This window comes from Gorilla gorilla, chromosome 17 (assembly GCF_029281585.2).
Source record: "Gorilla gorilla gorilla isolate KB3781 chromosome 17, NHGRI_mGorGor1-v2.1_pri, whole genome shotgun sequence".
In the NCBI taxonomy this organism is placed as follows: domain Eukaryota; kingdom Metazoa; phylum Chordata; class Mammalia; order Primates; family Hominidae; genus Gorilla; species Gorilla gorilla.
Window position 1 is genome coordinate 80,247,754 of NC_073241.2, and position 8,576 is coordinate 80,256,329.

Sequence of the window (8,576 nt, forward strand, 5' to 3'; positions counted from 1 at the left end):
GCAGTTTGTTGGCTCTAAAACTTGCCTACTACTTTTTACTAATTTGTAATCAAAGGCACTATTTTCCCCCTTCATTCTATGTTAATTACCTCTGTAGACAAGGTTCATTTACTGATTCTAGGACACCACTATTATATTACATGTAGATTACCTCTAAGCAGAGAGCAAGGGAGAAAAGAGAAAGCAGCTTTCTCTTATCTGTATAAATTATACTATTAGATGTGTTAAGTATCACTTTGAAATGACTTAAATTTGAATAACACATTACAAAGCATTTCAACAAGCACCATTTAGTCCTTATAGCAAAAGTTTAAGGCAAACAGAGCAATTATTATCCTCATTCTACCAATAAAAAAAAAGAGGCTCTGAAAAGTTAAATGACCACCTGATCCAGGTCACTCAAATACAATGGGATAAAATCAAGATTTAAATTGTATTTTGACGGAAAAGTTCATGTGGTTAAGCAATGAAAAAAGACAAATGAAAAATTGGGTAAAAGATGTGCAACTTATTTCATAGTTAAAGAGTTATTGGCCACGCGCAGTGGCTCACACCTTTAGTCCCAGCACTTTGGGAGGCCGAGGTGGGGGGATTGCTTGAGTTCAGGAGTTTGAGACAAGCCTGGGAAACATGGCAAAACCCTGTCTCTACAAAAAATGCAAAAATTAGCTGGGTGTGGTGGCACACACCTGTGGTCCCAGCTACTTGGGAGGCTGAGGTGGGAGGATCGCTTGAGTCCAGGGAGATTGAGGCTGCATTGAGCCATGATCACACCACTGCACTCCAGCCTGGGTGACAGAGTGAGACCCTGTTACAAAAAAAAATAAGAGTTATTATCCCTAATATATAGAAAGCACCAAAAAAAAGAGAAGATAAAGGCCACTAATACAATAGAAAACTGACCAAAAGATATGCACAAAAAGTTCACAGAAAAAAATACAAATGGGGCCAGGTGCAGTGGCTCACACCTGTAATCCTAGCACTTTGGGAGGCTGAGGCAGGCGCATCACTTGAGGTCAGGAGTTCAAGACCAGCCTGGCCAACATGGTGAAACCCCGTCTCTACTAAAAATACAAAAATTAGCTGGCCTGGTGGCATGCACCTGTAATCCCAGCTACTTGGGAGGTTGAGGAGGCAGAATCACTTGAACCTGGGAGGCGGAGGTTGCAGTGAGCCAAGATCATGCAAGTGCACTCCAGCCTGGGTGACAGAGCAAGACTCCATCTCAAAAAAAAAAAAAAAAAAAAAAAGCAAATGGATCTTAAATTTATGAAAACATACTCAACATAGCACACTTATCAAAGATAAATGCCATTTTAAACTACATTAAGATATCAGATTGGCAAAAATCCAAAAGTTTGACAACATTATTGGCGATGAAGATCGGAGGAAAAAGGCACTCTCATAAATTGCTTAACGGAAGTCAAAATGGCACAATGCTCATGGAGGGAATTTTAGCAATATATAGCAAAATTACATGTGTATTTACCCTTTAAGCCATCCATCCCACTTGGTATAAATCTATGCCAAAGATATACTTGCAAAAATAAAAAATTACTTATATTTGTTACCATACTGTGATAACAAAACAAAACAAAAAGCAGAAAGCAAAACTGGAAACAACCCAAAGGACAGACTGAATAAAATGATACAAAATCACACAGCAAGTACTAGATAACTGTAAAAAGGAATGAGGAGGAATTTTGTATATTGATACAGGGTTGTGCTTCTTAGAACTTCCTTCAGAAAAAAACTTGCCATTCAGCTACAAGGAGTGCACCTTTACTAGTGCATTTTGGTTTTCGTTCATGGGAATTTTAATTATCATCTGGAGGCCATTTGCTTTCAGCCTGAAGATATTCCTTTAGTATTTCTTTTTTCTTTTTCTTTTTCTTTTCTTTTTTTGTTTTTGAGATGGAGTCTCGCTCTGCCGTGCAGGCTGGAGTGCAGTAGCGCAATCTTGGCTCACTGCAACTTCCGCCTCCTGGGTTCAAGCGATTCTCCTGCCTCAGCCTCCCGAGTAGCTTGGACTACAGGCATGAGCCACCACTTTTTTATATATTTTTAGTAGAGATGGGGTTTCACCATGTTAGCCAGGATGGTCTTGATCTCCTGATCTCGTGATCTGCTTGCCTCGGCCTCCCAAAGTGCTGGGATTACAGGTGTGAGCCACCGTGCCCAGCTTCTTTTTTGTTTTTGTTTCTTCCAACAGGGTTTCACTTTGTCACCCAAGCTGGAGTACAATGGTGTGGTCACAGCTAACTGCAGCCTCAACCTCCCAGGCTCAAGTGATCCTCCTGCCTCAGCCTTCCAAGTAGCTGGGACTACAGGTGTGCACCACCATGCTTGTGTAGTTATTTTTTTATTTTTATTTTTTAGTAGAGAAGAGGTCTTCTTATGTTGCCCAAGGTGGTCTCAAACTCCTGGGTTTAAGCAATCCTTCCATATCAGCTTCCCAAAATCCTGGGATTAGAGGCATAAGCCACCACACTCAGCCTAGTATTTCTTATAAAGCAGTTCTGCTAGCAACAAATTCTCTCAGTTTTTGTTTATCTGAGAAAGTCTTTATTAATCTTCATTTTTGAAAGATAGCTTTGCTGGATATAAAATTCTTCGTTGACAGGTTTTTTTTTTTCTTTGTGCACTTTAAATATGTTATCCCACTGCCTTCTGGCTTTCATTGTTTCTGCTGAGAAGTCATCTCTTAATCTTGTAAGTGATGAGTCATTTTCCACTTGCTATGTTCGAGATTTCCTCCTTGTCTTTGCCTTTCAGCATTTTTATTATGATGTGCCTGTCTGTAGGTCTCTTTGTATTTATCCTATTTGGAGTTTGTTAGCTTCAGGATGTGGAGATTATTGTTTTTCAATAAATTTGGAGAAATTTCAGCCATAATTTCTTTTCTTCTGCTTCTTTCCTCCCTCTCCTGATATTCTCAATACACCAACATTCGTGTGCCTAACCATGACCCACATTTTTCTGAGGTTTTATTTATCTTTCTTCATTCTTTTTTCTCTTTATTCTTTAGATTGCATAATTTCTGTTGACCCAGCTTCAAATTTGCTAATTATTTCTTCTGTTAGTTAAAATAAACTGTAGGGCCCCTCTAGTGAGTCCTTCTTTCTTTCCTTCCTTCCTTCCTTGAAATGAATAGAATAACATATAAAAGAACTCCAATATGTCTGGCAGGAGATTTCTCCGTAGAAAACTTACAGACCAGGAGAGAACTGCATGATGTATTTAAAGTGATGAAGGAGTCTCCCCCTCCCCCTCCCCCTCTCCATCTCAGTCTCCATCTCCCCACGGTCTCCCTCTCCCTCTCTTTCCACGGTCTCCCTCTGATGCCGAGCCGAAGCTGGACTGTACTGCTGCCATCTCGGCTCACTGCAACCTCCCTGCCTGATTCTCCCGCCTCAGCCTGCCGAGTGCCTGCGATTGCAGGCGCACGCCGCCACGCCTGACTGGTTTTCGTATTTTTTTGGTGGAGACGGGGTTTCGCTGTGTTGGCCGGGCTGGTCTCCAGCTCCTAACTGTGAGTGATGCGCCAGCCTCGGCCTCCCAACGTGCCGGGATTGCAGACGGAGTCTCGTTCACCCAGTGCTCAATGGTGCCCAGGCTGGAGTGCAGTGGCGTGATCTCCACTCGCTACAACCTCCACCTCCCAGCCGCCTGCCTTGGCCTCCCAAAGTGCCGAGATTGCAGCCTCTGCCTGGCCGCCACCCCGTCTGGGAAGTGAGGAGCGTCTCTGCCTGGCCGCCCATCATCTGGGATGTGAGGAGCCCCTCTGTCTGGCTGCCCAGTCTGGAAAGTGAGGAGTGTCTCTGCCCAGCCGCCATCCCATCTAGGAAGTGAGAAGCGCCTCTTCCTGGCCGCCATCCCATCTAGGAAGTGAGGAGCGCCTCTTCCCGGCCGCCATCCCATCTAGGAAGTGAGGATCATCTCTGCCTTCCGCCCATCGTCTGAGATGTGGGGAGCGCCTCTGCCCCGCCGCCCCATCTGGGATGTGAGGAGCGCCTCTGCCTGGCCGCGACCCTGTCTGGGAGGTAAGGAGCGTCTCTGCCCGGCCGCCCCGTCTGAGAAGTGAGGAGACCCTCCGCCCGGCAGCCACCCCGTCTGAGAAGTGAGGAGCCCCTCCACCTGGCAGCCGCCCCATCTGGGAAGTGAGGAGCCTCTCTGCCCGGCAGCCGCCCCATCCGGGAGGGAGGTGGGGGGTCAGCCCCCCGCCCGGCCAGCCGCCCCGTCCGGGAGGGAGGTGGGGGGTCAGCCCCCCGCCCGGCCAGCCGCCCCATCCGGGAGGGAGGTGGGGGGTCAGCCCCCTGCCCGGCCAGCCACCCCGTCCAGGAGGTGGGGCGCACCTCTGCCCAGCTGCCCCTACTGGGAAGTGAGGAGCCCCTCTGCCCGGCCACCACCCCATCTGGGAGGTGTACCCAACAGCTCATTGAGAACGGGCCATGATGACAATGGCGGTTTTGTGGAATAGAAAATGGGGAAAGGTGGGGAAAAGATTGAGAAATCGGATGGTTGCTGTGTCTGTGTAGAAAGAAGAAGTAGACATGGGAGACTTTGCATTTTGTTCTGTACTAAGAAAAATTCTGCCTTGGGATCCTGTTGATCTATGACTTTACCCCCAACCCTGTGCTCTCTGAAACATGTGCTGTGTCCACTCAGGGTTAAATGGATTAAGGGCGGTGCAAGATGTGCTTTGTTAAACAGATGCTTGAAGGCAGCATGCTCGTTAAGAGTCATCACCACTCCCTAATCTCAAGTACCCAGGGACACAAACACTGCGGAAGGCCGCAGGGTCCTCTGCCTAGGAAAACCAGAGACCTTTGTTCACTTGTTTATCTGCTGACCTTCCCTCCACTATTGTCCTATGACCCTGCCAAATCCCCCTCTGCGAGAAACACCCAAGAATGATCAATAAAAAAAAAATACAAAAAAATAAAAATAAAAAAATAAAGTGCTGAAGGAAAAATACTTTTATCCTAGAATATTGTATCCAATGAAAATATTCAAAAATGAAGGAGAAATAAAGATTTTTCCAGAAAAACAAAAGCTGAGGAATTTTGTCAACACTGGACCTGTCCTAAAAGAAATGCTGAAGGGAATTCTTCAATCTGAAAGAAAAAGATGTTAACAAGCAATAACATATCATCTGGGCCAGGCATGGTGGTTCACACCTGTAATCCTAACACTTTGGGAGGCTGAGATGGGAGGTTGAGCCCAGGAGTTCGAGACCAGCCTGGGCAGCATGGTGAATCCCTGTCTCTACAAAAAATACAAAAATTAGCTGGGTGTGGTGGTGTGCAGCTGTAGTCCCAGCTACTTGGGAAGCTGAGGCAGGAGAATCGCTTGAGCCCAGGAGGCAGAGCAGTGAGCTGAGATAGCACCATTACACTCCAGCCTGGGCAATGGGAGTGAAACCCTGTCTCAAAAAATAATAAAAAAAAAAAGATATCATCTGAAGGTAGGAAACTCACTGGTAACAGTAAGTACACAGACAAATGCAGAATATTATAACACTGAAACTGTGTTCTTAAATTCAAGACCTAGAACTGTTACCGACCTTGATCCCTGGTGGACTGAACAAAGAGAGTGAATGCGGGAATAAAGACAAAGACAAACAAGTATGTTTGGAAGAAGGGGTCAGGGGGCACCTTGCCTCTAGTGGACAAGGACCCAGACTTTCTACAGCCCTTCGTATTTATTGGTAAAAGAGATAGCGAGAAGTGGGGTGGCAGAAAAGGTCAGGTGCTCAGTCCACAGTGGGCTTGCAAAACTGCATTCCTCGAACAATAGGCTCTAGATGTCCCAGTAGATAACCTCAAGGAGCCCGGTGCCAGGCAGTGACCACCCGCAGCAAACCTTCTGGTGGCAGGCACAGTGTGAGTTTGCCCACATCCTGCATTCATGATAAACAGTTTGCTGTTTGATCATATAGCCTCCAGTGGAATGCTGAGTTGGTCATGATACCTTTGGCCTTTTCGGCTCCCAACATAGAACTAGGGAAACTACTAAAAGAAAACACTGAGGACACTCTCCAGGACAATGATCTGGGCAAAGAGTTCTTGAGTAATATCCAAAAAGTACAGGCGACCAGAGCAAAAATGGACAAATGAGATCACATCAAGTTAAAAAGTTTCTGGCACAGCAAAGGAAACAACAAACAAAGTGAAGAGGAACCCACAGAGTGGGAGAAAATATTTGCAAACTACCCATCTGACAGAGGATTAATAACCAGAATTTATAAGAAACTCAACAACTCTACAGGAAAAAATCTAATCAATTAAAAATGAGCTAAAAGTCTTAATAGGACTTTTCTCAAAAGAAGACATACAAATGGTCAAGAGGTCTATAAAAAGGTGGTCAACATCATTGATCATCAGAGAAATGCAAATTAAAACTACAATAAGATATCATCTAACCCCAGTTCAAATTGCTTCTATCCCAAAGAAAGGCAATAATGAATGCTGGCAAGGATGTGCAGAAAGAGGAACCCTTATACACTGTTGGTGGGAATGTAAATTATTAGGTTGCTGCAAAAGTAACTGTGGTTTTTGACATTGAAAGTAATGACGGCCAGGCGTGGTGGCTCACGCCTGTAATCCCAGCACTTTGGGAGGCCGAGGCGGTTGGATCACCTGAGGTCAGGAGTTCAAGACCAGCCTGGCCAACACGGTGAAACCTTGTCTCTACTTAGAGTACAAAAAAATTAGCTGAGTATGGTGGTACGCACCTGTAATCCCAGCTACTTGGGAGGTTGAGGCAGGAAAGTCACTTGAACCCAGGAGGCAGAGGTTACAGTGAGCCGAGATTGCGCCACTGCACTCCAGACTGGGGGACAAGAGCAAGACTTTGTCTCAAAAAAAAAAAAAAAGAAAGAAAGAAAAGAAAGTAATGACAAAACATTACAGAACAGGGGAAAATCCCATTTACTCCGATGTGATTATTACCCATTGTATGCCTGTATCAAAATATCTCATGTACCTCATAAATATATATACTTACCATGGACCCATAAAAATAAAAAAATTTAAAAATTTAAAACGTTATAAGAGAATTAGGAAATTTGAACAGTCACTGCATATTTGATGATATTAAGGAATTATTTTCTTATTTTTATAATATAATGATATTATGGTTCTATTCTTAAAGTCCTTATCTTTTATATATATTTACATACTACAATGCTGACCATCATTATATTGTGATGAGATTTTTTTAAAGGGTCCTTAAATGTTCGTAGAGGTATTTATGAATAAAATGATATTTTGCCTGGAATTTGCTAAAATATAATCCAGGGTTTTGTTTTTGTTGTTGTTGTTGCCTTTGGAGAGAGAGGGTGATACTGTGGATGGTTGCCCTCTCCAAATCTCATGTTGAAATGTGATCCCCAGTGTTGGAGGTGGGGCCTAGAGGGAGGTGTCAGATCATGGGGGTGCATCCCTCATGAATGTCTTAGTGCTATCCCCTTGGTGATGACTGAGTTCTCACTCTATTAGTTCACTGGGGAGCTGGTTACTTAAAAGAAGCCTTGCTCCTCCTCCTCACTGCCTTAGTATGTGACATGCCTGCTCCCTCTTTACCTTGCCATGATTGTAAACTTCCTGAGGCCCTCAGCAGATGCCGGCAGCCACTTTCTGTACAGCCTGTAAAACTGGGGGCCAAAATAAACCTCTTTTCTTTATAAATTACCCAGTCTCAGGTATTTTTTATAGCAATGCAAATGGACTAATACAGAGGAATTATAGGTGAAACAAGATGGATCAGATGTTGGTAACTGTTGAAGTTTAGTGATGATTGTATGTAAAGGTTCATTCATAATTTTCTCAACTTTTATATGTTTGAAATTTCCCATGATAGAAAATTTTTTAAATGAACAAACAGTTCTATCCACTATTCTCTAAAAGTGTGATAACCTCTGAGAAGGGAGTAGGAAGCTTTGATGGATGGGCAGAAATAAGTCCTAGCCAGGTCTATGGAGAATACTGCTCTGGGAGATCCCTAGCTCAGGAGTCTTAAACCCCTGGGCTGCAAACCAGTAAGGTCTGTGGCCTGTTAGGAACTGGGCCACACAGCAGAAGGTGAGCGGCAGGCTAGCAAGCATTATTGCCTGAGCTCTGCCTCCTGTCAGGTCAGCTGGGGCATCAGATTCTCATAGACCTGTGACCCCTGTTGTGAACTGCACTTGTGAGGGATCTGGGTTGCATGCTCCTTATGAGAATCTAACTAATGCCTGATGATCTGAGATGGAACAGTTTCATCCCAAAACTCTATGCCCACCCCCTGCCCCCAAGGAAAAATTGTCTTCCATGAAACTGGTACCTGGTGCCAAAAAGGTTGGGGACTGTTGTCCTCGCTGATTGTGATCAAGACCAAGCTGTAGAATGCTATGTGTCTTCTTAAGGAACTTTTGGCTAGGCAAGTGTCAGGAGAGATAAGTTCAAGTTCCAGTGTTCAATGCTTTGTTAATTTAGACCCCACTTGACCAAGTCCATTTTATTTTTTTTATTTCCACATTAATTCAAGTGTCATCATCCTACAAGATTCAGCTCAAATCCTACCTCTTCCTCACT